The sequence below is a fragment of the Bubalus kerabau genome, chromosome 15 (genome assembly GCF_029407905.1).
Source record: "Bubalus kerabau isolate K-KA32 ecotype Philippines breed swamp buffalo chromosome 15, PCC_UOA_SB_1v2, whole genome shotgun sequence".
NCBI lineage: Eukaryota > Metazoa > Chordata > Mammalia > Artiodactyla > Bovidae > Bubalus > Bubalus kerabau.
The window spans coordinates 75,494,117-75,521,170 of record NC_073638.1 but is presented as its reverse complement, the minus strand read 5'-3'; the positions used below and the strand labels follow the sequence as shown (position 1 = coordinate 75,521,170).

The following is a 27,054-nucleotide window of genomic DNA, read 5'->3' as shown; positions in this document are numbered from 1 at the left end:
GGAATGATTTTCATACATAACCTGTAGGGCTGTTGCAAGTATTCAGGAGGACAGTATATGCCATTTTTTGCCATAACCTGGGGCAAAGACAGGGACACAAAGTAAAGTGGATCCTTCCGCTGGGCTCGGTGCAGGAAGCATAGCATCTTTCTCCTGATTTCCACCCCCTTCCCGCATCAGCAGTGGCAAGCTGACCACCATCCCTGTTTCCCTGGTCACCTCTCCTGGGGACACCAAGAAGAAGAGGAACGGGATCCAGTGAGATGTTATGACGTTGTGTCTCTCCAAAGTCAAGCATGAATCACCGTCTTGAACTTCCTGGTTTCTTCTGACCTCATTTTAAGTTCTAGGCTCCAAATAAAACGATGTCTCCTCAGCACTGGGAAATGGCTAAAGAGCAACTTCAGGTTGGCACACAGTCTGCCTAATGAGATGGAATCCACTCATTTGCAGCGTCAGGGAAATTAAGATGTGGAAAGAACTTTATCTCTGAGCCTCGGAGACACTGCAGAAGAAAGCGACGATCCCTCTAAATGCAAACTGGTTGCTTTGCCTCTGTTGTGAGAGAGGAAACCAAGACCCAGAGACTGAGTGATTCTGCCTGCGTCACACAGCCATAGAGTCTTTGGGTTAAAGAAACTTGGGTGAGAACCAGATCTCCTGACCTCAAGGCTCTGCTGGGACTTGGAGGGGCGGGGAGTGGAGGGGATGAGGGGGAGCAAGGGTCAGGAGGGAAGTCTGAGTGTGAAAATGACCGTTCACACCTCCAAGTGTAAGTAGAGAGTGTAAGGCTCGTGAGAGCACGAGCCTCTGAGGGAGAAGGAGAAACCTCTGGGGCATCTGACCTCCCCGCTGCACTTCAACTGTGAGCAGGGAAGTGTGAACAAGCGTGAGCAAGAGGGCTCTGAGCGGGGAGTGAATGAACGGGCGAGTGAGGGGAAATCCGAGTGTTGGAGAGAGAGAACAAGAGGAGGAAAAGCATTTGGGCCGTTTTCAAATTCCCACAGTCAAATAAATCAAAACAGATTGTTCTGAGACAAAGAGCCCATTTCAAACCACATCCTTTACCCCAAAGTCCACCCTCAATGGCCCACCTGATGCATTCTCACGGCCAACAGTAACAGCGATGGTAACATTCACAGTCAGGATTCTTGAACAGCCCTGAGGAGCAGGTGTGATCAACACCCACTTTCCAGATCAGGCCACTGAGGCTTGGAGAGGGGAAGTCACTTGGTCCCTACATTTCCTCGCCCGGGTGATTCCTGGGATAAGGAAGCCTGGTGAACAGCGGAGATGCAGCCAGCAAGCACTTTCCAGAAGCACTCTGTTCCTGAGGACCCTCCCCTTAAGGAGGGCTGCTCTGGCCACTGCAAGCAGGATGGAGAAGCAGGCACCAGGAGCAAGAAGGGAGTGAAGATGGCAGGTTCCCAGCTGTCCACAGGGCAAAGCAGATGCCTGCCTCTGCAGGAGTACCTGGCACCATGATGGGCAGTATTAGCTATTAGGAGCTGTGGGCATCACTTTGCCTGGGCGCCTGGCCCTGACCAGCCAGAGGAAGGCCCTGCCCTTCCATGCAAGCCAGGCCCTGGTGCACAGGATTGGACCAGAGAGAAGGTCTCCCATCTCCCACATTGACCTCAGCAAAGGGACGTGGGCCACATCTCAGTGACCATAGCCTCTCATGCTCCCAGTGGACATGAAAGGACAGCACCAGGCAAATGTCGCTCTGCCAGGCAGACCCAGCCACGAGGCACACCATGCACTTTCTCATCCTAATCTTGTCCCAACCCCCGAACAATCCTTTGCAGTGGGTGTTACTCTTCTGGCTTTGCAAACAGGTTAACCGAGGCTCAGAGAGACTAAATAACTTGCCCAACGTCTACAAAATTTTAAGTGTCCGTGTGGTCAGGACCGAAGCCAGCCTGACCTGGAGACTTTGCCCATTCTATGTCACCCATCACTCACCAACAAAGCCTTTCTCTCTGAAGGAGGCTGAGAGTCCCCGAGGGCAGCGTTTCAAAGGCAAATCCCAACAAACAACCTGAAACAGACAACCTGCCCCGAGGGGGCAGCCCCTGCTCACCCCCAGCCTGCTCTTGCCCTGAAGGCACCCCTTTGTCAAGGAAACCAGAAACCTAGAGTTCTATGCTACGTCTCTTTTTCAACTGGCTAGAATTCTGTTTTCTGTTAACAATGCAATATATTGAAATATAACCTATAAGCAGAAAAGTACCTGGATCTGAAATGCACAGCTCCGTGAATAGTCCCAAACTGGACACACCTGTAAAACCAGCAAGCAGAACACGAAAAGAAACAAACCAGCTCCCAGAAGCCCCTGGTGCCCTCTTCCAGGCTCTTCCCGACTTATGCCCAAATGGAACCACTATCATGGCTTGATTTAACACCATTGCTTCATTTTGCTGACTTTGAACTTTATATAAATAGAATCCTTCTGTGTATTCGTTTTCACCTCTGGGGTCTTTTGCTCAATACCAGTTTTCTGAGATTTCCCCCCAAATTGCCATCAGCAGCAAGAGTGCATTCATTCTCTGCTGTGTAGTACTCCTATATCCATTCTAGGACTGCTGAAAATTGAGTTGTTTCCAGGTATCAGCTCTCATGGAGAACGAGGGCACAGACATTCTTATACATGCCTTTCAGGAGCACATGGACACTTCCTATTGGAAGTATACTTAAGAGTGGAATTCTTGGGTCATATGATCTATGTATGCATGGTCTATGTATGCTTTAGCTGGGCTTCCTAGGTGGCTCAGTAGGTAAAGAATCCACCTGCAGTGCAGGAGATGCAGGCAGACACAGGTTCGATCCCCAGGTCAGGAAGATCTCCTGGAGAAGGAAATGACAAGCCACTCCAGTATTCTTACCTGGAGAATCCCATGCACAGAGGATCCTGGTGGGCTACCGTCCACTGGGTTGCAAAGAGTCAGACATGACCGAAGCAATGAAGCACGCACGCACACCCAATATTTTAATGTTGAGTCAGTTACGTCCTAAACATTGTGCGCCTTAAACAAAACACATCTCCAGCTAGGATCTGGCCTGCAGGCCACCGTGTTCATGTTGCACCTTTGGCCTATGCTCTTCATTCATTGTAGCCACCAGCCAAACCATCTTCTGCTGTGCCTCACACGTTCATCTGATACAGTAAGGAAGATTCTAACATTCCCCCTCACCACACTGAGAAGTGACTGAGACCTCAGTTAGTGTCAAAGGCGGTCCTTCAGCGAGTATTTCTCTCAGTTCAGTTCAGTTCATTTCAGTCGCTCAGTCATCTCCAACTCTTTGCGACCCCATGAATCACAGCACACCAGGCCTCCCTGTCCATCACCAACTCCCGGAGTCCACACAAACCCATGTTCATTAAGTCGGCGATGCCATCCAACAATCTCATCCTCTGTCGTCCCCTTCTCTTTCTGCCCTCAATCTTTCCCAGCATCAGGGGCTTTTCAAATGAGTCAGCTCTTCACATCAGGTGGCCAAAGTATTGGAGTTTTAGCTTCAACATCAGTCCTTCCAAAGAACACCCAGGACTGATCTCCTTTAGGATGGACTGACTGGACCTCCTCACAGTCCAAGGGACTCTCAAGAATCTTCTCCAACACCACAGTTCAAAAGCATCAATTCTTCTGTGCTCAGCTTTCTTTATAGTCCAACTCTCACATCCATATATGACCACAGGAAAAATCATAGCCTTGACTAGATGGACCTTTGTTGGCAAAGTAATGTCTCTGCTTTTGAATATGCTGTCTAGGTTGGTCATAACTTTCCTTCCAAGGAGTAAGCATCTTTTAATTTCATGGCTGCAGTCACCATCTGCAGTGATTTTGGAGCCCAGAAAAATAGTCTGACACTGTTTCCACTGTTTCCCCATCTATTTCCCATGAAGTGATGGGACCAGATGCATGATCTTCGTTTTCTGACTGTTGAGCTGTAAGCCAACTTTTTCACTCTCCTCTTTCACTTTCATCAAGAGGCTCTTTAGTTCTTCTTCACTTTCTGCCATAAGGGTGGTGTCATCTGCATATCTGAGGTTATTGATGTTTCTCCCTGCAATCTTGATTCCAGCTTGTGCTTCTTCCAGTCCAGTGTTTCTCATGATGTATTCTGCATAGAAGTTAAATAAGCAGGGTGACAATATACAGCCTTGACGTACTCCTTTTCCTATTTGGAACCAGTCTGTTCTCTGTCCAGTTCTAACTGTTGCTTCCTGACCTGCTTATAGGTTTCTCAAGAGGCAGGTCAGGTGGTCTGGTATTCCCATCTCTTGAAGAATTTTCCACAGTTTATTCTGATCCACACAGTCAAAGGCTTTGGCATACTCAATAAAGCAGAAATAGATGTTTTTCTGGAACTCTCTTGCTTTTTCGATGATACAGCGGATGTTGGCAATTTGGTCTCTGGTTCCTCTACCTTTTCTAAAACCAGCTTGAACGTCAGGAAGTTCACGGTTCATGTACTGCTGAAGCCTGGCTTGGAGAATTTTGAGCAATTACTTTACTAGCGTGTGAGATTAGTGCAATTGTGCGGTAGTTTGAGCATTCTTTGGCATTGCCTTTCTTTGGGATTGGAATGAAAACTAACCTTTTCCAGTCCTGTGGCCACTGCTGAGTTTTCCAAATTTGCTAGCGTATTGAGTGCAGCACTTTCACAGCATCATCTTTCAGGATTTGAAGTAGCTCAACTGGAATTCCATCACCTCCACTAGCTTTGTTCATAGTGATGCTTCCTAAGGCCCACTTGACTTCACATTCCAGGATGTCTGGTTCTAGGTGAGTGATCACACCATCATGATTATCTGGGTCGTGAAGATCTTTTTTGTACAGTTCTTCTGTGTATTCTTGCCACCTCTTCTTAATATCTTCTGCTTCTGTTAGGTGCCTACCATTTCTGTCCTTTATTGAGCCCATCTTTGCATGAAATGTTCCCTTGGTACTCTAATTTTCTTGAAGAGATCTCTAGTCTTTCCCATTCTGTTGTTTTCCTCTATTTCTTTGCATTGATCACTGAGGAAGGCTTTCTTATTTCTCCTTGCTATTCTTTGGAACTCTGTATTCAAATGGGTATATCTTTCCTTTTCTCCTTTGCTTTTCACTTCCCTTCTTTTCACAGCTATTTGTAAGGCCTCCTCAGACAGCCATTTTGCGTTTTTGCATTTCTTTTTCTTGGGGATGGTCTTGATTCCTGTCTCCTGTACAATGTCATGAACCTCCATCCATAGTTCTCTATGAGGATAAAATTACTGGGTTGGCCTAAAAATTTGCTCAGGTGTTTCTGTAACATCTTACAGAAAAACCCGAAAGAATTTTTGGCCAGCCCAACACATTGCAATCATTTGAACACTCTCTTCAAACTACACATGCCCAGCACTGCGCGAGTACTGATCAGACTTCCTGAGAACACAGACACCCAGGCATGATTATTTGGAAATGTATCCTAATTAAGAACCTTTGCGTGAGGCCATACAGCACAAAGCCAGTGACAGCAGAGCACCCGGCTTCCAAGCAGCCAGTCTCCAGCACCCTGGAGGAGCTGCATCACTTCAGTCTTGTCCGACTCTGTGTGACCCTCTGGACTGTAGCCCGCCAGGCTCCTCTGTCCATGGGATTCTCCAGGCAAGAACACTGGAGTGCCATGCCCTCCTCCAGGGGATCTTCCCGACCTAGGCATTGAACCCACGTCTCTGTGTCTCCTGCATTGGCAGGTGGGTTCTTAACCACTAGTCCCACCTGGGAAGCCTACCTAGCACCCTTGGGTACCCTAAATCTACCCTGTGGGCTAACACTCCAACTTCCTCCAACCATAACAGACATCAATAATTGATCTTGGCCCTCCTTCTTCTGAGCCCAAGTAACCCAGCCTGATCTACCCTTCAGCAGACCCTACTAATCGATCAGAGTTGACATTTGAGATTAAATGTATTTGCCACCAGGCCTTCCCAGTTGGCGCTAGTGGTAAAGAACCCATCTCCCAGTACAGGAGACTTTGGAGACGTAGGTTAGATGCCTAGGTCGGGAAGATCCCCTGGATGAGGGCATGGCAACCCACTCAGGATTCTTGCTTGGAGAATCCCATGGACAGAGGAGCCTGGCAGGCTATGGTCCATAGGTTTGCAAAGAGTCAGACACGAGTGGAGCAACTTAGCATGCCCACGTGTGTATTTGCTGCTCCTGCTATTCAGTGTTGGCCTCTGGAAATGCTTGCTCCTTTCTCAAGTGGCTCAGCTTTTTTTACATCTGGACGAGTAAGAAACAGAGAAGGGACCAAACCCAAGCCTGGCTCCATTCTTCAACTGCTCTGATTCTGATTCCCACACCAACCCAAGAAGCTTGCCATGAAATTAATTTATCTCTGCCCTGGGATATTTTTGTTTGTTTGGGTTTTTGGCTACGGGTTTTATGGGTGGCAAACAAGTCCTGAGAGGGCTAGTGCCTTGCCCAAGGGGAACTTGAACCATCTTCCCATTGCTAATCCAGGGCTCTTTCACTCTCTCCAGGGGACCTCTCACAACTAATTAGGAACTACTGGAAAAGCCAGAAACACAATGGTAACCTCATTCATCCCGCACCAATCACATCTGGTTCACTTCTTCCCCGCTAAGCAGTAAACAGTGGAGACAGCGTCCAGGCTGGCCGCGGGCTGGGATCTCAGCTCAGAGACAAGGCCTCGGCCCAGAGCCGGCGAGAAGTCATTCTCACGCTGATCCCTGGGCTCCAAGAAAGAGATTTTCCCTAATGCAGCTGAGTTCGGTGACCCAACATGGTTGAAAATTGTCGTTTTCCAATGCGATAATCCACACAAACCCAGGGAGGGACTCCAAGATGAAGAGCTTCCAGCAGCAGCCGGGGGCGGCGGTGGGGTGGGGATGGGGGGCGATGGGGCCTCTGTGGTCCCACCGCTTTCTGTCTTTATTAACATTTGCAGAAAAACTCACAGTGCACTTTGCTGCAAATGAAAACCAAGCAATTCATTTTCTCCCCTCAACCAGGCCAGATGGCTCCTTCTCACTCTTCTCCCCTTGCTCATGCTAGAATTTTTTCCTTTTTTTCTTTTAAGCTCAAAAATACTATAAAGATCCCTCACATCTGCAGATCTGCCTTTCCAGGTCATTTTTAGCCAAAGGCACCCAAAACCGAGTCCTTGGATTGTCTTAAAACAGCATCTCCCCCTTGGGAACAGCCGTATCTTCACCTCCAAAGTCTTTGCCTTCTATAGAGCTTTGGGGCTCCCCGGGGTGGCAGAGGAAGACACCCAGCATGCCCGTCCACGCCCACATCCACATCGGAGACTGAAGGCAAGACCCGGAATGCCTGCAGTGCTTGGGAGACATCCAGCTCAAAATGTGGGGAATTCCTACCCTTGCACACACCTCTCCCCAAACTTCTGAGGACTCGTGTTCATGGCAGGACCTGATGGAGTTACTCAGCTTCCCACCAACCTGCATGGCTGTTATCCAGTTTCACATGGAATGAAAAGAAACCAACTCGAGGTTGCTCTGTCTCTCTCTCTCTCTCTCTCTCTCTCTCTCTCTCTCTCTCACACACACACACACACACACACACACACACACGAGAAAGTGACAGGGTCAGAATCTACCCATGATGGCCTGACCCCAGGCCCAAGTTCTGACCACTGCGGCACAAGGTTCTCGTCCCATTACTACTGAACTGGCTGGAATGGACCTTGCCCTAATCCTGTCCCCATCCCAAAGGTACAGTCATCTGCTGCCTTCAACATCGCACTGATTTCCACCGTGGCCCTTGGTGACGCCTTAAGGCCCAGGTTCTTGTGTGTGTGCCAAGTCCCTTCAGTCGTGTCCGACTCCTTGTGACCCCATGGATTGTAGCCCTCCAGGCTCCTCTGTCCATGCAATTCTCCAGGCAAAAATACTGGAGTGGGTTACCATGCCCTCCTTCAGGGGATCTCCCTGATCCAGGGATTGAACCTGCATGTCTTACGTCTCTTGCGTTGGCAGACAGGTTCTTTACCACTAGTACCACCTGGGAAGCCCAAGGCCTAGGTTCAGGGCCCAGAAAAACCCGTCCAAGTGCACACATGTGTACGCATTGGTGTGACATCAGCTCCTTAATTCTCTTTGGGGGGAATAAATACTACCTCTGTTCACACCATTCTGTTAACTGGCAGGAGAGACAAGACTACAGATGTGTACTAGGGAGATGACCTCCCACTCCCTATGGGAGGACCCTTACGAAAAATATTCTCTCAAGATCCTTTAGGTACCAAGGCACAGATAGTCTCAGAAAATCAAGCAGCATCAGGAGCCCAGCCAGGACTGGTAAAAAAAATCTCTGACAAAGGGCGACTTTGTGCAGGAGGGAAGGAGGGTGAGGTGGGTGCTGGAGAGGCTGAGTTCCCATCATTCTCCAAGTGAGAGCAGTACCAAGCCTGAGTCACCCACATAAGCAACAGGGGATCTTCCAGGAGACCAGAAATCCCATGTCCTCAGAGGGAGGGACAGAGGGGACCTGAGACAGGGGCAAAGGTTGGGACATGAGAGGGGTAGCCAAGAGGGTGCAGCCTGAGTCAGGGACCCAGGAGAGAATTCCTCACAGTGGGTGTGGTTCAGGGGCTTCAAGACCAGTGTTGAACTGGGTGGTTATACACCTTCTGGATGTAGCCCCCTCCACCTCAAATCTTCAGTAAAAATCTAGTACAGTCATCCCTCAAGATTGATCACAGGACCTCCAAGGATAGCAAAATCCACTGATCCTGCATGTAAAATGGTGTAGTATTTACATATAACCTATACCCATCCTTCTGTATCCTTGACATCATCTTATGATAATACCCGAAGGGAAAAGTGAAAGTATGAGTTGCTCAGTCATGTTCGACTTTTTGCGTCTCCATAGACTCACAGGCTTCTCTGTCCATGGAATTCTTTAGGCAAGAATACTGGAGTGGGTTGCCAGGGAATCTTCCCGACCCAGGGATGGAATCTCAGTCTCCTGCACTATAGGCAGATTCTTTACCATCTGAACCACCAAATGTAAATGCTATGTAAATAGTTGTTCTCTCTCTCTCTCTCTCAGTTGCTCAGTCCTGTCAGACTCTTTGCCACCCCGTGGAGTAGTCCACCGGGCTCCATGGTCCATGGAATTTTCCAAGCAAGAATAGTGGAGTGGGTTACCACCTCTTACTCCAGGGGATCTTCCCAACCCAGGGATTGAAACTACGTCTCTTGCATCTTCTGCATTGGCAGGTGGATTCTTTACCACTGAGCCACTGGGGCAGCCCAAATAGTTGCTGGAGTGTGGCAAATTCAAGTTCTGCTTGTTGTGTAACTTTCTGAAATTTTTACTTTTGAACGTTTTCAATCCACAGTTGGTTGAATCCACCTTTGCAAAATCTGGGGATGCGGATAGCTGACTGGACACACGATGGAAGAAAGAAAGAATGAATGAATGTCTACACCAAGCAACACCAGGAACCCTCTTCTGCATTCAACAGACCTCCCAGGCCAGGATCCTCTTGCAATGGAAAAGGCTGGGCCTTGCAATGGTTCAGAGAAACCCTTACCACTCCAAACAACCGGGTGATCTATGGGATTCCATTATCTTAGCACCTCAAGTTTCCCTTCCATAAAACAAGGATTAAAAATCTCACCCCCGTCGGACTGTTGGGCATCAAATGAGATCATATACATGGGTGTCTACTGGATACATGGAAAAATTCTGCTGTGCTTCTGGGATGGAAAGGGGAGGAAAGAGAACCAGTGTAGAAGGTCATGCCACACGCAGCACCAGGTGGATCCAGCTTGTACTGTCCCCTTTTTTCCAGATGAGGAAACTGAGGTTCAGTTAGGATTAAAAACTTGCCAAGGCCATGAAGCTGGTGAGGATTTGAATAGTCAGGATCTGAAGTGTGGAATTCAGAAGCCGGAATTCCCCCTTACGTATTTTATATCCCCACTCAAATACCACCTGGGCTCTACAACTGCCTTCAGAACTCTTCCTTCTTGAAAAGCATTTAATTTTAATCCTGTACATTTCTCCCCAGCAGACATGCACAGAACTTTATTTAAATATATTGTTATCATTATTATTGCTTTGCTTAAAGATTCCTTAACAGAGATTTTTTTTCTTTGCCCACAAACACACACACATGCACCTCTCTAACAGGTTTGAATAGAGCTTTGTGACTGGTAGGGCTACTCAGAAACAAAAATTGCCTATTATTTCAATTCAATTACATAGCAACCACTTTTTTTTTTAAAGACTATATTTATTTGAGCTTATTGTGCGGCAAATCATCAGACATTTTCTTTCTCCAAACTATTTTGAGAAGAAAAAATGATCAAACGAAAGGGAGGAAATGTTAGGCATATCATCCCGCTATTGAGAATAATGCTGATGGATTTTTCTCTTGCACTTTTAATTTATTTAAACAACACCCCCACTTCCATCAACAACCACGCCTTGGCTTCCTGAGCACTTTTCCCCAGGGGATTTGAGGCCTTTCGGTTGTAGTCCCTGTTGGAGACACTAAGGGGCGGTTCTAGAGTCAAAGGAGACGTGGAGGAGGAGCAGTCGTGCTCCCCAGGCTGTGGGTGTGATGTCAGAGGTCCACAGCAGATTTGAGCGCTGGCTGCAGCCCAAACAGGGTTAAGTCTGGGTTCTGACTGTCTGGACTCCCAGTCCAGTGCTCGCCCCACCTCTTCAGCTGGGGAACAACGGTAAGGACGGCAATTCAGGGGTTCGGTCTAGTCCAGCCCTCTTGGTGCGTGCATGTTAAGTCGCTTCAGGTGTGTCTGACTCCGCGACCCCACGGACTGTAGCCCACCAGGCTCCTCTGTCCATGGCGATTCTCCAGACAAGAATACTGGAGTGGGTTGCCATGCCCTTCTCAGTCTTCTTGGTGCCCCTACCCAATTCCCAGGCTTTGGTAGCCCATCCCAGGCTCTGAGCTTGGCTCCCGTAGCCCCAGTTTGGTCTCTGGGTTCAGAAGAGGGAAGGGCCCCTCCCCCGGGGATAGCCACCACCTGTGGCCCCCGCTCCAGCCCCTCCGCAGCCCCTGCAACCTGACCTCTGTCTCCTCAGCCTCACAGAACCAGCAGCAGTGGCCTCAGAGGTCGCTCTGTTTGCCTTGGCTCCACAGCCTGCTTCCCCAGCAAGAAGCCGCTGGAAAGGAAAATAAAACAACAACAAAAAGCCTTTTGATCTGCCAGCGGACGTCCTCATCCAACCCTGGGGGAAGGTGGAAACCACTCTCTGGAGTGACCTGCTAACCCCTCTCTCACAAATGCTCTCCAAAGGGTCCCAGGGTCTTTCAGAGACCCCACTAGGGTAGGCTCCTGGCCCCATGAGATGAAAGGGTCATAAATGACATCTGTAGGGACTAAGTGGGGATGGGCAGGGGCCAGGAAGAGGCCAGAGAAGACCCAGAAACCATGGAAAGAGAAGATGGCCACTGACCCAGGCTGGCTACTCCACAGGAGGTGGTCACCACAGATTGTCTGCATGAAGGAGCAGCGAGAAAGAGGTGTGTCCCAGAAAAGCAATTCACTTCAGCAGTAAGGAATCCAGCAAAGGCATCATGCTGTCCACACAGGGGTATGCCAGGCACCCATCCTGAGACGACATGGCAAGTAACTGACATGAGAGCCGTGCCTCTCCCCTACCCCGCAGTCCACTCTGGAGGCTCCCTATGTCTTTGGGGACAGTTCTGCTGACTCCAGGAGGCCCTACTCAAGCATCCCCATTCAGTCTCTTGGCTTGAAGGCAGGCTGGAAGCTTCCAGAAGCTGATGTCCCCAGGAGCCACCCTCAACCAGTGAGAGATGGAAGTTGGTGACCACTTGCTGGGCCAAGTCTGAGGGGTGCTTCACACAGTCTCTGGGAGGGTCCCCAGCGGGATGGGGCCCCAGTTGCCCACAGCAGGAGGTGGCCTGTTAGCACATCTTTGATTGGCTCTCCTCCCTTCATTTCCTCTGGAGAAGGGATAGGCTACCCACTCCAGTATTCCTGGGCTTCCCTTGTGGCTCAGCTGGTAAAGAATCCACCTGCAATGCGGGAGACCTGGGTTTGATCCCTGGGTTGGGAAGATCCCCTGGAGAAGGGAAAGGCTACTCACTCCAGTATTCTGGCCTGGAGAATTCCATGGACTATGCAGTCCATGGGGTAGCAAAGAGTTGGACACGATTGAGCGTCTTTCACTTCACCCCTCCCTGCCCACTCACCCATCTGGGACAACCTCGCCATACATACACTCTTTGTACCTGGGTATTCTTTGGAAGGAATGATGCTAAAGCTGAAACTCCAATACTTTGGCCACCTCATGCGAAGAGTTGACTCATTGGAAAAGACTCTGATGCTGGGAGGGATTGGGGGCAGGAGGAAGAGGGGACGACAGAGGATGAGATGGCTGGATGGCATCACCGACTCGATGGACGTGAGTCTGAGTGAACTCCGGGAGATGGTAATGGACAGGGAGGCCTGGTGTGCTGCGATTCATGGGGTCGCAAAGAGTCGGACACAACTGAGCGACTGAACTGAACTTAATTGAACCCAAATCCTTGCTCAGGGCATGTTTTTGGAGACCCCATCTAGACCGATGGGGCAGAAATGTACATGCTAAGACAGAACCAGTGAAAACATGCAAGATGCAAAGTAGAAAGGGTGAATGCCTCCAGGGGCAGTAAGCCCCCTCCCTTCAAGTTGGAAACATTCAACAATGCAACCCTGGGTGCCAGCTGTTGTCCTGGTACTACTATACCCTTCAAAGTACTGTACTGAAAGATTAAAATGTTTTATTTATTTACTGTGTTTGCTTTTATGTATTGTCTTGCCTAGAAAATCCCATGGATGGAGGAGCCTGGAAGGCTGCAGTCCATGGGGTCGCTGAGGGTCCGACATGACAGAGCGACTTCACTTTCACTTTTCACTTTCATGCATTGGAGAAGGAAATGGCAACCCACTCCAGCGTTCTTGCCTGGAGAATCCCAGGGACAGGGGAGCCTGTTGGGCTGCCGTCTATGGGGTCGCACAGAGTCAGACACGACTGAAGTGACTTAGCAATAGCAATAGCAATTGTTTGTGTGAAAAGTATTATAAACCTGTTACAGTACAGTACTATATAGCAGATCGTGTTAGTTGGGTACCTAGGCTAACTTTGTTGGACTTACAAATTGAACCTATGAACATGTTCTTGGAATGGAGCTTCATACGTGAGGTACCTACTATATATAGGACAAATATACATATATATATACATATATACTGGCAGACTTGGTTGCTCAGACGGTAAAAGCGTCTGCCTGCAATGCTGGAGCCCCAGGTTCAATCCCTGGGTCAGGAAGATACCCTGGAGAAGGAAATGGCAACCCACTCCAGTACTCTTGCCTGGAAAATGCCATGGGTGGAGGAGCCTGGTGGGCTACAGTCCATAGGGCCGCAGAGTTGGACATGACTGAACGACTTCACTTCACTATACTGTATATAGGACATATATACATACAGTTGGGTACCTAGGCTAACTGTTAGACTTACGAACTGGACTTAGGAACGTGTTCTTGGAAATGGAATTCCTTCATACGTGAGGGACCTACTGTATATAGGAATAACGGGCACCACATACACAGCTGTGCTCATTTACTGGGCAAACAGTTCAGCAGGATTAGGGGTTGCTCACGACTGGTCTGGGTAAGGAGATGGGCTTAAAATTCAGTTTCCATTGAATCTGCTTTTGTTCTATTTCTATACTCTCTCTGTTTATTCTGATTATTTTTTCTTTGGTCTTTTACCAATAAAAAGTGGTTCATTTCAAAGAACTTCTGGAAAGTAAAAAAAATAAGAAGAAGAAGAAGAAAAGAAAAGAAAAAGAACTATAGAGAGCGAGAAAAACCCAGATTCAATGACCCCTCCCCCCTACCCCCTCCACCCCCCACCCCGGCCCGACTTCCTAGGACCCTCCCACTTCCTTCTCACCTCCCTCTCAGTCCACCTGCAGTACCATGGGTCCCAATTCCCTTGGCAGCTGCTGTCAAACAAAGGAGTTAAGGACTGGAGGGGAGCAAAGGGCCAGGGTGAGAGGCCTCTAAGACTCCTGGATCCTGATTTCCTCCCACTCTGGCTGATAAGACACGAACTGGCTCCAACAGAGAAGACCTTGGTGTCCCACAGAGGAGCAGAGCCAGGGAACAGACCATGTAATGCTGGGTCTTTAAAGAGATGATCAAATTAAAACGAGGCTTTTAGGGTGGGTCGTAATCCAATCCAACTAATGCCCTTATAAAAAGAGATTTGGACCCCCAGGGGACACCAGATTGGACCCCCAGGGGACACCAGAGGTACATGAGCACAAAGGACCCAGGGAGTAGACAGCCTGCTGCAAGCCTAGGAGAGAGACCTCAGAAGAAACTGAATCTGCCAACACTTTGATCATGAACTTCTACCCTTCTACCCAAAACTGTGAAAAAATAAATTTGATAAGAATTAACTTACTTAGTGCTCGCAACAACCCAATAAATTAGGTATTATTTTTAGTCCCATTTTATGGACAAGAAAATGATGAACAAAGAGGTTGAGTAACTTGCCCAACCCTGCAGAGCTGTGAGTGATAGAGTCGGGACTGCAAAGCATCCCTTTGGATGAGACAGGGCTCGTAAGTGCCTGGCACACTGAAACTGATCGATACACGTTAGCTACACTCATCACCCAAAACCACCTGGAAAAGAATGGTCTGCAAAGGCAAGAATGGAGGAAGGCGTTTTGTGGGCACCTGCCAGGTGCCTGGACCCCAGGGATGGGCCAAGGCTGGCAGGGTCCCTGCCCTCCAGGGGTTACACTAGAATGGGGAGATGGAAGTTAAATAATCACACACACAAGTCAACAATCACCCAATTTTGACAAACGTCCTGTTAAGAAGAGGATAGTGGAGCCATCGGGGCTTCCCTGGTAGCTCAGCTGGTAAAGAATCCACCTGCAATGCAGGAGACCCTGGTTCGATCCCTGGGTCAGGAAAATCCCCTGGAGAAGGGATAGGCTACACACTCTAGTATTCATGGGCTTCCCTGGTGAGTAAATAATCTGCCTGCAATGAGGAATACCTGGGTTCTGTCCCTGGGTTGGGAAGATTCCCTGAAGGAAGCGTGGCAACCCACTCCAGTATACTTGCCTGGAGAATCCCCCAGGACAGAGGAGCCTGCTGGGCTATAGTCCATGGGGTCGTAAAGAGTTGGACACGACTGAGGGACTAAGCAGACAGCATAGTGGAGCCCACTTGGAAGTCAAGGAGGGCTTCTTGGAGGAAGTGATGGGATCCAAAGGATAAAAGGGAGTTGGGTAGCTAAAGAAGGAGGGAGAGATTGTAGTGATTGGGGAAGAGCATTCAGAGTGGCCCTGTGCAGGTAAGGGCAAGAGAAGGAAGCCAGGTGGTGGTAGGCTGGAGCAGAGGGTGGTAGGCTTGGGTGGCATAGGGGGAAAAAGTTGCCAGAAAGTCTTAGAAACACAAGTGAGGTGCTTGCTTTGGCAGCACATACACTAAAATAAACGCAAGTGAGAATCTATGGAAATGGTTTCCAAAAGAGTGCAACATGGCCAGCACGATCACATTACACAACAGATGTTTCCTCTAACAAACCATGCAGGTTGAACGTCAGTAAATTGAATTTTATTTTTAAGGCGGTAGGGAGGAATGGGAATCTGAGAGTTAACTGTCTGTAAATGGGATGAGGAGCCTCTGATCCAGCTGGCATTTCATAGATCCGGCCACCTCGAGTGAGGTACCCCTGCTAGGTAACAATACCGGAGGAGGACTGGCCTTCTGTGTGGCAGCGTGTGGGTGAGTGTCTCTGCTGGTCGTGGCCATCTGCTCCCTCATAGGTCTCAGGGCACCGGAAGCTCGTGAGCATGGCTCTCCCCAGCGGCCACACAGCCTGTTCCCTGGCACCCACAACCTTCCAGGCTCCTCTTCCCCAGCTCCTCCTCATCCCCCAAGCTTTAACTTGTACTTACTTCCATGGGGAGGCCTTTGCTGCCGAAGCCCCCAGATGTCTCTATCTTTCATGAGTTTGTCCCAGCACCCCTGGCACCCCCCTGGGTTTGTCCCCATACTATCCCCAGGACCCCCACCTAAGGGGGGTTACCGGTAGAGGCCTTGGTGCACAGCAAAGAAGGATGAGATCCCAAACAGCTCTAAGAATTCATTCATTCATTCATTATGTATGAACACCTATGAACATCCATCTGTTCTGTCCCGGGCACTGAGTTACACATGCTGTGGGCACCATGGAGAATGAGACAGACAAGTCTCTGCCCTCATCCCACTGAGGAAAACACACATCATAAATAAAGTAATTAGAATAATTCCAACATTCATTGAACACTTTTGAGGTGCCACGTTCAATCCTACAAGATACATTTATGCATTTTAATCTTATTTTATCTTCATAAAAGATAAAATGATGGTGATCATTTCGCAAAACATACAAAAATTGTGTAACTATGTTGTACATCTGAAACTAATATAATGTTTTATGTCAATTAGAACTCAGTTTAAAAAAAAAAAAACCTTATGGTGGTACAGAGAACTTAAGTATGTGGTTAAAGGCCACTGAAAGTCATGGGCTGTGGCTGAACTGGGACTTGAACCAGGGCCCTTACGCTCAGAACGCCTAACCCTGCATGGCATGTTGCCTCTTCTGCTTTCAATGCACGGGATGGAGCTGTGTATCTGAACCTCAGCCTCCACAGCTGAGCCTCCAAACCCTCCAGGGTCCCTGTGGGATGGGCTCAGGGGCTGGGAGACTCAGCTAGTCCGTCCTAGGCCCCCTTCTCATGCAGAGAAGTCGGGACACTGCCCCCGGGGGAGAGGAACCCAACTTGCCAACATCACAGTGATCTCTGGTGCTGAAGGTGAACCTAGGGTAAACAGAAAGGATAATTCATCAGGACCAGACATCTTAGCCTGAGAGGAGATGGAGACAACAGGCACCCCACCCCTCAGAAAGACAAGTCCAAAAAAAAAAAAAAAAAGTAAAGGGTGCCTTTCCTGCAGTCCTTTCAAATCATTCTTTCTAGAAAACATCCTATCTGCAATTAGTTACGATCCACATGCATTGATGCTTCTTAAGCCCATACTGAACACCCAATACCCTTCCAAGCCTGTTGTGTGCTGTGTGCTAAGTTGCTTCAGTCGCCTCCGACTCTTTGTGACCCCATGAACTGTGGCCCACCAGGCTCCTCTGTCCATGGGATTCTCCAAGCAAGAATACTGGAGTGGGTTGCCATTTCCTTGTCTAGGGGATCTTCCCGACCCAGGGATTGAACCCAGGTCTCTTACGTCTCCTGCACTGGCAGGCGGGGTCTTTACCACTAGTGCCACCCGGGTGCCACCCGGGAAGCCCCTCCAAGACTGTTGGGAGGGAACAAATATGGAAAGCAGCATCTGACAAATGTCAGTGGTGGACAGAGTATGTCTGATGCAGACACTGACTCTTCTGATGCTTTTAACTAGGCCACGAAGTGGGTGCAAATCCTCACTTTATTGATAAGAAGACTGAAAGATACAGAGATTACCTGTTACTAATTGTATAGTTGAATGACCTTGAGTGATAACATACCCACCTGTTATGGATTGAATTGTGTGCCCCCCAAAGCTGTGTTGCCATCCTAACCGCCGGTCCATGACCTTATTTGAAAACAGGGTCTTTGCCAATGTCATCAAGTTCAGATGAGGTCATTAGGCTCTAACCCAATGGGACTGGAGTCCTCGTAAGAGGAAGGACAGACACAGGGAGAACACCTGTGACGACAGGAGAGGAGACTGGGGTGATGAGTCCACAGGCCAAGGAGCAGCAGGAGCTGCCAACAGCCCCAGGAGCAAGGGAAGACCCTCCCCTGGACCCTGCTGACACCTTGGCATTGGACGTTCAGCCCCCAGAACTGTGAGAGGATGAATGTCTGTGGTTTGAAGCTCCCAGTTTAGGGTATTTATCACTGCAGCCCTGGGAAACCAATACAGCCTCATGGGGCTCTTGAGCTCGTCCAAAGCTCTGCCCCAGGGTTTAGTGGGGAGGGGCTGCAGCAGCTGACGTCTGGGGGCAGGAGTGAATGAGACGTGTTTTAGGGACCTCACAGTGCCTGACTTGCAGCCTAACTGGCTTGCCCCTCCCCCGCCCCGCCACTGCTTCTCAGAGAAGCCGCGGGCATCTTGGTGGCAGCCGCAGTGGGAGGCCAGTCTCTCTGTGCCCCAGGAACAATCATCTCCTCTACTCAGGGGTACACAGGCCACCTCTGAATCCTGTCTTAAGGAGTCAAACCTTCCCAAAGACCCTTCCAGCCCAGTGTCCAGTCCACCAGCTATTCCTGGGAGGTCTTTTGCAAGGGAGGGGACAGTAAATCCCCATTATCCTAGGGATGTTTATATTTTGGCTGGAGGAGCCCCTCATTGCCCTGGGGGCTAAAAGTACAGACAAAATGAGTACCCTGGGCTCGCCCTGGGGAGGGAGCCCTGTATGCCAGGAACCAGGTGGTGGCGGGCTGCCGCGCCCCCAGGAGGCTGAGGCGCTCTTGGCCAGCGAGAATGCGGCAATCTGTCCCAGCCGGAGAGGCCGCACCAAGGGAGGGGGCCTCTCTCAGAGTCACCCCCAGGCCCCGCGCCCACAGTGGTAATTAGACATGAAAAGACGGGCCTAAATCCAAGGGCCGGGGCTCCAAATTCTCCCATTTCAAATGGAAGCTGTATTAGTTCAACGCAAGAGCCCAGCCGGAGGCCACCCAGGATGGGAGCCCAGAGCCTCTCCATCCAAGAGACGGGAGTGAAGGATGGGTGTGTTTGGGGTGGGGGGGACGTTGGGGAGGGGGGAGCACTTGGAGCCTTGCCTCAGATGCTGGCCCCTGGCCAGAGGCTTTGCTCCCTTCTAACTCAAGTAGGCGAGGAGCAATGCACAAACATCCTGACACCTACTAAGTGCCAGGCGCGTAATTAGCTTTATAGCTTTCTACATTCTTTCTGTTTTACAGAGAAGAAAACTGAGGCTCAGAAAGATGCACTCATGCTAAAGCAGAGGAGTCAAGATTCGAACCTAAGTTTGACCATCTTACTGTTCTCAGAAAAACAGGGCTGGGAAGCCTCATTAGACTCTCTTTACTTGCTCAGTCCCACGAGGAGTGAAAGGGGAAGCAGGAGGCTGCAGAGATGGGACAGGAGCCCAGGTAACTTTCTGTGTCATTTGGGGGGCACCCCAAAGCTTGAATGTACAGCAGTTCCCAAAGCAATGTATGTAGGGCCCAAATGCCTATGGCTGTCACCAGGAATATTTACAACCAAGCCTTCTCAAGCCCCAGTGCTACTGCCTCAGCTTCCAGATAGTTCCAGATAGTTCCAGCCTCCCCCAGCCTCCTCTCCCCCTGCCCCTTGCACACACAGAAGATGAACACAGAGCTCTTCCCCATTAGGGAGTAGGAAGAGGAAACAGAAGAAGTAGGTTCTGGAGGGTCTTGGAAGAAGTCCTCAGAGCAGCAAATTTTAGTAGGGCAAAGGAGGCCATGGGAGCTCTGGGGCGAAGGTCAAGGGCCTGACTCTGCACCCTTGCTGTGTGTTCATGGGCCAGTCCCTGGGCCTATCTGAGCCCTGCCTCTCTCCCTTGTATTATGGGCACTACATCATCTGCCCAGAGATCGTTTCCAGGTACACGGTCTGTAATCTCCTAAGAGCAATGCGCTGCTGCTGCTAAGTCATGTCAGCCGTGTCCAGCTCTGTGCGACCCCATAGACAGCAGCCCACCAGGCTCCCTCGTCCCTGGGATTCTCCAGGCAAGAACCCTGGAGTGGGTTGCCATTTCCTTCTCCAATGCATAAAAGTGAAAGTGAAGTTGCTCAGTCGTGTCCGACTCTTAGCGATCCCATGGACTGCAGCCCACCAGGCTCCTCCATCCATGGGAGTTTCCAGGCAAGAGCACTGGAGTGGGTCGCCAGTGCCTTCTCCGAGAGCAATGCACATCAAGGATGATTAAGGAAAGGAAGCGTCCGTGTTTTAAGGACTGACTACGTGCCAGGTCTATGCTAGAAGCTTCAAATGCATCATCTCAGTGAATCCTCAAAGTATTCTATCCACGAAATAGAAATGCAAGGAGTTGCTATGCTATGCTATGCTAAGTCACTTCAGTGGTGTCTGACTCTGTGTGACCCCATAGACGGCAGCCACCAGGCTCCCCCGTCCCTGGGATTCTCCAGGCAAGAACACTGGAGTGGGTTGCCATTTCCTTCTCCAATGCATGAAAGTGACAAGTGAAAGGGAAGTCGCTCAGTCGTGTCCGACTCTTAGCGACCCCAGGGACTGCAGCCTACCAGGCTCCTCCATCCATGGGATTTTCCAGGCAAAAGTACTGGAGTGGGGTGCCATTGCCTTCTCCGATGCAAGGAGTTAGTGCCCGGTAAATAGCAGCCTCCCTTGCAGCTGGTTTGGGGCCAGGTGACAGTTCTGACCGATCCACCAGAGCTGAGGTGACGTGTGTTGCCTCCAGCTGAGGCAGTGGAGTCTTCCCGGGCCTTTTCCTTCTCCATCACTCTCCTCTCCTTCTGCAGTAACCATGGATGCCACATCACCCAGGATGTGCAGCTACAACGACGGTAGAGCCACCGTCCGCCTGGGTCCCTAAGTGACCGTGTGGAGCAAAGATCCCTGTTAGACGAGTAGCATGAGTGAGAACTGCACCCACAGGTTAAGCCACTGCGAGTTTGGAGTCATCTGCTGTGGTTGCTGGTGTTACTTCGCTTGATACTGGAAACCAAGGATACCAGTAAACCGCAGGCACAAGAAACAAGTTCACATCTACGACTCCAACACGCATCCTCTGTCAGCTACAACTTTCTGTGGCTGAATGAGATCATCACCTTCCTATAAGCAACCTTGTCCCAAAAAACTCCTACCTGTCAGCATCCCCAGGATGGCCGAGTAATCAACGCAGGGTGAAAAAAGAGCATCTCGTAAAGCACTCTGAGCCTAGAAGATGTGAAGGGGGCCTGATTATGCCTCAGGGAAATCTTTCCTGGGCTTTGGGGCTCCACAGGCGGTTTTGATGGGAAAGAAACATTAAAGACTGGTTTCAAGCACAAAAGGGAGAAACAGATAGACCTAGGATCTAATTCCAGGCCCCCGCCCCCCACTTACTGACTTGCTTTTTCTGAGCCCTACATTCTAATCTGTGAAATGGGTGCGATATCTGAACCAGCTTTCAGGGTTGGTGGTGAGATGAAGCATTGTCTAGGTCCTGGCCGACGGTAAGCACTCCCCAAACATCTGCCATCGTGAAGATCATTGCTGGAATGGCTCAGAGAACAGCCTCTGCTGGAGGGAGATGAGGCCACGGTGCCGCTAGAGGCTGCCCCGCCAGGATGGCTGACATAGCCCAGACCATGGGTCTGGCCCGGCCCACGTCCCTGCAACAGACTGAGGGGCAGAACACTGAGAGGGAAGCAGGGCCAGCCAGACATAGTGCAATGCAGCCAAGGAGCCAGATTATTTATTTTAAAGTCGAAAGTGTCTTCTAGGAGGATGGCCTTTTATTTGGGTGAATCTGGGAGTTGTTTATCAGCTTAAACTCATTATCTGCACATATGGTCTTCATACTATGGTTAAGGGTGGGAGACAAAGGATGGGCATCTACTAGCTGATGAAATATCATCCCTCAACTGCCAGAAAGCAGGATATTTTCAGTGACGTCACATTGGGCTTCCTGCCACAAGGATGGGGCTATCATGAGAACATGCACAAGATTTTAACTCAGGAGTCCCCCCAATGAGGCAGGGAAAGGAAGAAAACAGAAAACAAGCAACAAAAATATTCACCCTAGTCTTCCATCTCAAAATCAGACACACACACACACACACACACACACACACACACACACACATATGCTGCTGCTAAGTCACTTTAGTCGTGCCCGACTCTGTGCGACCCCATAGACAGCAGCCCACCAGGCTCCCCCATCCCTGGGATTCTCCAGGCAAGAACACTGAGTGGGTTGCCATTTCCTTCCTCAATGCATGAAAGTGAAAAGTGAAAGTGAAGTCGCTCAGTCATGCCCGACTCTTAGCGACCCCATGGACTGCAGCCCACCAGGCTCCTCCGTCCATGGGATTTTCCAGGCAAGAGTACTGGAGTGGGGTGCCATCACCTTCTCCAACACACACGTATACCATTCCCCAAAATATCAGAGCTGGAAAGGATCAACGTTGATCCCCCACCATTTCACAATAACAGTAGTAGTAGAAGTAATAATAATGACAGCGATGATACTGAACGTTTGTTGAGCATTTACTCCCTGCCTGGCACGGTGCTGTTTCACATGTTTTATCTTGTTGACGTTTCACAACAATCTGAGGGAATATTATTAGTCCCATTTTACAGATCAGGAAACTGAGGCACCAGAGGTTGAATGGCCTAAGGTCACACAGCTAATAAGTAGAAGAAAGCTGACATTCAAACCCAAGCAGCCTAACTGCCTCACCATGCTGCATCGAGAAAGATGGGGAAACTGAGGCTCAGAGAGGGGTAGTGTCTCACTCGAGGTCTCACAGCTCCAGCTGTAACAGAATTGGGGCTAGAACACAGGTCTCCTTACTTCTGATTCAGCTGGTCCAGTGAACTTTCCACTGCATCCTGTTGCCAATCAGTAAGTACACACACGCATACGACTAGCGCATGTGGTTTTGCTCGTCTCCAAGTGGTTTAATTACTAATTAAACCAGTAGTCTTGGGTACCAACAAGGGGCAAGGGCTGGACCTTAAGATAACAAGTGCCGAGATGAAAGATCTGCTTTGCCAGCTGCAAACACTGGAGCTCATGTCTCTCTCCCTCTCTTCTTAATCAGCGTTTCATTATCTGCACACCCTATCTCCCAACCACCCAGGGCAGAGCGCTGATGCGGGTCCAAGGTGGCAGCTCGTGCAGCAGGAGGAGCCCAGGCTGGTGGGTTACTTAACAGCATCAGATTGCAAAAATACCCATCAACCCATCATCTGCTCTGGGGGACCAAAGTGCTGGCTTCCAAAGGGCCCCCTCCCTTTGCTGTGTCCCAGCTGAGCATGAACAAATGTTCCTGGTTTTCCTTCTCAATGGCTGATGAAATAGACCAGAAAAGCAGCCCTCTGGAAAGAGGGGTCCCTAACAGGGGCCACTATTTGCTCTTCCCAGGAAAACAGAGACAGTGGAAGCTGGACAGACATCCAGAGAAAGCTAGTGTGCAAGCTTGCAGGTAGAAATGTGGAGCCCAGCAGGAACTGGTCACCAACACCACCTTCTCTGTCCCCAAGCCACAGTCTGATGGCTGACAGGCTCCTGGTTCACTTTGCTGTGAAGGGGCAGAGCGGAGCAAGACACGGCCAGGAGAGGTGCTCCCCACTGGACAGAAGACAGACAGGGTTGCCTAGCACCCTGAAATGTCAGACTCTCCTGACTTTAAGTTGCAAGGCCCCCTCGGAATCTCCTGGGCCGACACCCTCATCTTACAGGTTTACCCTGTGCTCTATCACCATTCTGCCTCCTCCAACCCCAGCCCGGCCCCAGACCATTAAAAATTCATTCAGTAATTCAGGGAGCTGTTTCCCGGCTGACGAGGCAGTTTTGAAAGGAGGCAGGGGGGCAGTTTTTGCTGGATCAACCCAAGATGTCCTAACTCCTACTCCAGATGAACTGATGCCTCTAAAAAGTAGTCTGGAACTTTCGTCCATATACTGCCATTTCAGCCTCGGGCTGGGTAAAGATACCCCAGAGGTCTGCCATCTGAATGCATCTGGGGACTGTTGGACCAGGAGACCTGAAATTCTACTGGATCAGAGATCTTGGGGTTTCCCAGGGAGCAGACTGAGCCCACGCGTGGTACTCAAACGTGGACGTCCGCTGCCCTCGGAGTCTTAGTCCGCTCCTCTTCTCGGGGCAGGTTGGGTGTGAAGGGGGTGGGCAGGGAGGATGGGTAGAACGCAGACCTGCCAGCTCTCTGGGGGCCCCTTGCTCACTCCCAGGTTCCAAGGGCAGGGCTATTCCAAGCAGGCTTCCCTCCGCCGAAAAAACGAGTCATAAAAAACAAAACTGAACACAAACAAAACAACTCCTTTTGTTTTCTGGCCCCGTGGAATGTCTTGAAGACAAACCCAGAGACAGCAGGCCTCCCCACCCTTTCCTCTGTCTCCTCCCTTCATGTCCTCTTCTATTCAAAATAAAAACCATGCTGCTCTTTCTTCATGGCAACTTTGTCCTACAGCAATTTGAGAGCATCCAATAAAAAACACATTTGCTACACCGAAAGCAAGAACCTCAGCTCTCTTTCAAGGACCACCCCGTTTCCATCACCTTTGCAGGGGACTCTGGGGACATGAGAGGAAGGAGGCGGGGGGCTGCCCAATGAGCCACTGTTTGGAGCCGAGTGAAAGATGAAAACTTCCACCGGCCGCTACGAGGCCACTGCACATTCTTAGATTTGCTCCGTTGTACTCACTCGGGGTGCCGGGAGGAGGGAGAGAATTAGAGAAAGATGAGACCACAGTCCCTTTAGTGTCCCTTCAATGTCAAACAGCCCCACACATGACAAAGATGATGCTCTTCATATAAGCCTGCAGTTTTCTCCCTTCCAAGGCCTTAGCACAGACTCACAGATTCAGCACACAGGGGCCCTAAAGTCCCACAGTGCGACACACAGCAGGTTTCCACCAGTAATTGTGAAATGAGCGGATGAATGTGGCCTGTGGCCTCCAGACCCCAAGAGGAGGGGCTCTTGTTTGAGAAATTTACCACTGGACTGCTCAAGTCTTTTAGGCGCCCCCATCAACCCCACCCTGTGCCCAGAGAAAGGATCCACCCCAAGACTCTCAACCCACCCACACCAGAAAAGGCTCTGGCCAGATCCCTGGGACAAAGGTACAACTTTCACAAAAAGGGTGCATTCAGCCAGTTAGGTTTCAGGCTTCATAGAAAGCTCAGAAAGTTAATTCTCCCATCCAGTCATTTCACACTGATTTGCTGTTAAAGTCAAGTTCCCCTCCTTTTTGTTTTTCTGGGGGTAAATTTTTTTTTATTCACCCAGACATCCTGCCAGGTCGCCCAAGAAAAACCAGCTTCTGAAAGCCAAGCTTTCCAATGCACAGTTATAACTGGTGGTACCCTAGCTTCACACTCCGACCCTCTCCCCCTTTCCGCCTGGGGTGCGGTGCTTCCCCGGGGCGGGGGGTCCCTCGTGCGTTGGGGGGTGGTCTGTGGTTGCGGTCTGTAGCTCCTGGATTTCCGTGCGTTTGTCTCGCTGGAACCAGAACTCGCCTTTCTAAGGGTGAAAGGGCCAGAGAAGGGCGCCCCCTGGCGGGAGCCAACTCCCCTCAATCCGGCCGGGACGCCAAGCCGGCGCGAACCCACCCGTGCCCGCCAACCCTCCAAGCGTTCTCCCGCTGCGCCCCTAAATCTGGATGTGCTCAAGTTTCGGATCCACCGAGCACCTACCGGAGTCTCGGCTTCCCCGAACCGCACACACCACGTTCGGAATAAAGGGGGAACCACCCCCTCCCCGAAGGAAAGCGTGGCGCCCCCGCCCCGGCCCGCTCCCAGGGACCCCGAAGGCGGCCGGCCTTCAGTGGCCCCGCTGGGCCGGGCAATCCCCACAGCCCTGATCCTAGCTCCTAATCCCTAGTCCCTACCTGCGCCCCCTCCAAATCCCCTTACAGAGCGGCGTGGCGCGCACCCCCTCCCCTCCGGACTCAGCCCTCGCCGAGCCCCCAAACCTCGTAACCAACACCTGCCCCCGCCCCGCGCCGTTCTGCAGGCGCCCCCCCCTCACCTGGCCCGGAGCGCCGGGCAGCGGTGCACCTGTCCCCGGGGGACGCCGCCGGCCCTCGGCGGGTTCGGAGCGCGGATGCGGGCGAGCACGTCTTCCCCGCCCCTTCCCCAGCCTATAGCCGAAGTAGAACTCGGTTCCCGGGCTTCCCCAGGACCAACCTGGGAGGTACCCCCCCCATTCCACCCCCACCCCCACCACGCCAGGGTGGGGGGGAGCGCGTGTGGGTCCCCAAGTCCCCAGGGGGGCGCGGCGGCGGGGAGCGCCAAGGGCACAGAGGTGCGGGGCCCCTACCTTCCAGTCGCAGCGGCCGGACCCCGCGCCAACTCGCGTCGGCGGCCGCGGGGGAAACTTTCCCCTGGGCGGAGAGGCGCGCTCGCAACTTGCTGGGCGCCCGCTGCCTTCCCGGCGGTGGCGGCGGCGGCGGCGGCGGCGCGTCCAGGGACCGACTGGCGCGAGGCGGCCGCGGCGCTCGCTCCGGGCTCGGGGCTCGGGGCTGGGGCTCGGGCGGCCTCGCGCGGCTCCGCGGTGGATCGCTCGGCGCTGCGTCCGCCCCGCAGCCTGGAGCCCCGGAGTCGCCGGCGGCAGCTGCAGCCGCCCGCCCGCCCGCCGGCCCCACCTCCCCGCAGCCGCTCCGTCCCTCCCTCGCTCTCGCCTGCACTCCCTCCCCTCCCCGAACCTCCTCCCCTTCAGTCTCCAGCCGCCGCCGCCGCCGCCGCCGCCGCCGCCGCCGCCGCCGCCGCCACCACCGCCGCCGTGAAGGCACGTCTCCTCCGGCGGGCCGGCCCCCCTCGCTCCCTCCCGGCCTCGGTCCCTGCCTTCTGGACGGCATCCCGGCCTCGCCCCGGGGGCCCCTGGGGCCTCCCTCTGCTCTTCTCCCCTTCCTTCCCTCTTGCCCGCCTCCCCGCCCTTGGTTCGTCTGAATTCAGGAGATCCGCTGGGGGTGTGGAGAGAGGGGTACCCTAGACAGGGGATGTGTTCCAGGGAAACTTTCACGCTGCCCCCTCAAAGTCCCTGACCGGACCTCAGGGCAGGGGGTGGGATGATCCTCCGTGGGGACCTCGCTCCTCGGCTTCCCGCTGCCCTGGAAGGACCTGTTGAAAGACAGGGGGATTCACTCTCCCTGGGCTGCTTTGGACTACTGTCTTTAACAGAGACACCTGGAGGGGGTGCAGCAGGAAGGGGTGGGGGGTGTCCAGGGGGGCTGGAGGGTGCGGCCCCCAGACAAGAGGCAAATGACTTGATTTCAAGAGCCCAGA

General features: G+C 51.4%; 1 protein-coding gene across 2 annotated transcripts in view; it reads right to left on the bottom strand.

The window, feature by feature from the left end:
• TSPAN18 (tetraspanin 18) overlaps window positions 1–26,371 on the bottom strand; it is a 207,653-nt gene extending 181,282 nt beyond the window's left edge. The window contains exon 1 of one of the 2 annotated variants that reach the window (XR_008702641.1): window positions 26,090–26,357. The gene's annotated coding sequence lies outside the window, so the exon portion shown is untranslated. Of the gene's footprint in view, window positions 1–26,089 lie in introns of both variants that reach the window. The other variant, XM_055546937.1, reaches the window with a different exon arrangement.
• Window positions 26,372–27,054: the final 683 nt, after the last annotated feature.